The sequence below is a fragment of the Myotis davidii genome, unplaced genomic scaffold (assembly GCF_000327345.1).
Source record: "Myotis davidii unplaced genomic scaffold, ASM32734v1 scaffold440, whole genome shotgun sequence".
NCBI classification, from domain to species: Eukaryota; Metazoa; Chordata; class Mammalia; order Chiroptera; family Vespertilionidae; genus Myotis; species Myotis davidii.
Window position 1 is genome coordinate 430,469 of NW_006293698.1, and position 3,645 is coordinate 434,113.

A 3,645-nucleotide genomic window follows, 5' to 3' on the forward strand; every position below is an offset into this window, starting at 1 on the left:
CTGAGGTTGCCCCCACAATCACCAGATCTCAATACAATTGAGCATTTGTGGGAAGAAGTTAAAAGAGCCATCAGGCAGCTCGTTCCACAACCATCAAATCTCCCAGAACTGGACAGTGCTATTCCTCAGGCATGGTGTCAGATTCCTCGCATCACCTTTCAGCATCTCGTGGAGTCAATGCCAAGAAGAGTCGCCGCAGTATTGAAGGCAAAAGGTGGCCCAACGAAGTACTGATGGGGTGGTCATAATAATCTGGCCACTCTCTCTATATATATCTTTTAGATTTTATTAAAAATTTATACTGACAAAAATTTAAAAAACCTATTTTGCGGATAAATTACCTTACTAGAGCCACCATAATGAATTATTATAAAGTGGATGGCTTAAAAGAACAATGTATTCTCTCATAGTCTGGAGCCCAGAAGTCTGAAATGAAGGTGTGGGTGGGGCTGTGCTCCCTCCAAATGCTTTAGGGGAGGGCCCTTCCTGCCTCTTCCAGCTCCTGGGTCTGTAGGTGTTCCTAGGCTTGTGGCGGCGTCACTCCAACCTGTGCCTCCATCTTCACATGGCCATTCTTTTGTCCCTTATAAGGACATTCGTCATTGAATCAACCACATATTGGGATTCAAAATAGAAACTTAACAACATTGTTCTGAATAGTTGGTATATCAAAGAGAAAACAGAAATGGATATTATAAAAACTTACATAATGTAAATGAAGTGTAACTTAGTTGGCATTATAGAACCTTAAATTTTATATTAGGAAAGTAAAAGAAAAAGGCTCAACTTAATGAGCTAAGCATCCTACAACTTTAAAGTTTAAAAAAAATAAAAGCTGAAGAATAAACCCAAAGAAAGTAGAAGGTAAACCTTTAAAAAGAGGTATTGTCTCTGACTACATGTGAATCTCTGCTTTCTCTCTTAACAGTTGTTGACCTTGAAAATAGCTTTAGCTCTCAATTTTTCCTCATTTATAATGTATGGAGGTTAGTAATAGTACCTGCCTTGCAGAGTTGTGGTAAGGATGAAATGAGTAAATATGTAAAAGATACAGGGTGCCAGGATACTGCTCAGTTCTTTGTGGTTAGCCTTTATTATTAGAAGAGTAGACATTAATTAAGAAGAGATAAAACACATATTAAATGAAGTCAAAGCTACTTCTTAAAAAAGTAATAAAATCCACTAGTGATTAGGAAAAGAGAGAGAAGGCCACATTGGCAATGTTCACAAAGAACAAATAGCAAAATAGAGACAGACTCATAGATAGAGAGCAGGCAGACAGCTCTGGTGGGAGCAGGGGTTGGGGGTGGAGGGATTGAGCAAAAAAGAAGAGAGAAGAAAAAAATAATTCATGGACAACAGTGTGGTGATTTGGGGGGCTGGGGTAAGTGGAGTGGTAAGAAGGTATAAGGGGGGAAAATGGCGATGGGGGGGCTGGAAATAAAGGAGGAAAAAAGAACAAATAGAACATGAGGAAGGAGTGCCCATACACAACTCTCCACAGCTTTACTCTGAAGGGTATCATAGAAAATGGGGCAATGTCTGGAGGAGGAACACTGGAGTCAAGTGGGGTTTTAAAATTGCCCTCACTTTTTTCAAAGTGGGCTAAGTTAAGGCAAGTTTATATTCAGGTGGCAAAGATTCAGCTGAACAAGAATGTGCTGAGTTCTCTGAGAGGTCAAGAGAAGCAGCAATCCCAGAAGACTGGACAGAGGCCAGGAAATAATAAATAATTTATGAGCGAGTCTAAGTTTAAATAAACAGTATTCTGTGAGACTGTTTCTTTTTTAAAGAAAACACTTATTCTGCCAGAGGAAGAGGTGCTAATTGGGGAGCAACTGATTATTGGGAGCCAAATCTATGACAGGCACCCTGCTTGGAGGAACATGTGATTAACAAGGTGGGCTTGACTCTGTTTAATTATTTATTTAGGCTTTTGAGAGAAGGAAAAAGAAAAGCTCAGAGAGCTTTAGAGCCAGAAATAGTAATGCAAATGAAACCATACTCAGTGAACCCCCTTGACCCAAGACCTTTATATATATTCCTTTTCTTCCTGAAAGACTCAAATCATGCCAATATCCACCTGGGTCATTCACGCCCTGCATGTGTGTCTCTTCTCAGATGTCGTCTCAGCAAAAGCCATTCCTAACCACACTATCTAGAGAGAATGCTTTTCATCCTCTATCCTGTGACCTCTCATTTTTCTCCAGTAGGGCTTATCACTTCCTTATATTGCATAATTTCTCAAAACATTGTGATATTTTTATTTATTAATTGTTGCTACCTCCTGTTGGAATGCAAATTGCTTAATGGCAAGGACTGTATTTTGTTCACTGTTGTATTCCATATCCTAAAACAGCACCTGACATTCACATGAGCCTTAATAAATGCCAACGAAGGAAGAGAAGGAAGAAGTGAGAGAGTGGGTAAATATAGTTGGTTTTTCCAATAATCTAGACATCAATTTTCTTTCCCTTTCACTCACCATCCACACTGAACTCTCAGTTCTACTTCTAAAATATATTTTGATTATTTCTAATTCTCTATGTCTCAATTACGTACTCTAATATTCATCTATCTGTTGTCTATTGTCTTAATAGTAGTCCCCCAAATTCTATTGTTTCTAACCTATTTCTATTCCCACTTAACCTCTTCAAATGTATTTACCTAGTAGAATCTGAATTATCTTTTAAAAACACAAATCAAGTATCATTAATTCCCATGGTTAGCTATTTTCCTCTCCTAAAAAATCTAATTTTACTTAGAAAATTTATTATTTTAACCAAATTCTTTAAGAACTTATTGTATATTATGAACCTTAACAACCTCTTGTACATACACAGTTTTCAAACAATTTTACCCTTGCTCTCTCTTCTGATATCCAAACTCAGCTTACAGCCCTTTCTTTTGATGTATTGTTTACCTAGAAATCACCTCTCTCCTACTCCTAGTGGAAGGCTCTATCTTATAATTTATGCCCCAGTTTACTTTTTTCAGTATATGTTTTTTTTATTGATTTCAGAGAGAACAGAGAGGGAGAGATATAAACATCAATGATGAGAAAGAATCACTGATGGGCTGCCTCCTGCATGCCCCACACTGGCAATCTAACCTGCAATCCAGGCATTTGCCCTGACCAGGAATTGAACCATGACCTACAGGTTCATAGGTTGATGCTCAGCCACAGAGCCATGCTGGCTGGGCTATGTTCCCAGTTTGAATGTCACTTATTCAGAGATATTTTCCATCACTATTTTTCTCCATCTCTATTAGAGGGATAGCTCTCTGTTGCCTTCCATCACGACACTATGTGGAACTGCGGCCATCATGGATTTTATTATCTACACGAGGGGCCCGGTGCACGAAATTCGTGCACTGGGTGGGGGTGGGGCGGAGTGTCCCTCAGCCCAGCCTGCCCCCTCTCACATACTGGGAGCCCTCAGGCGTTGACCCCCATCAATCTCCAATCGCAGGATCGGCCCCTTGCCTAGGCCTGATGCCTCTGCCAGAGGTGTCAGGACTGGGCAGGGGACCCTCATTTCCCCCCATCACTGGTTCTGCCCCCAGCCCAGGCCTGATGCCTCTGGTAGAGGTGTCAGGCCTGGGCAGGGGACCCCCAGCTCCACGGGGTTGCAGGCTCCGCCC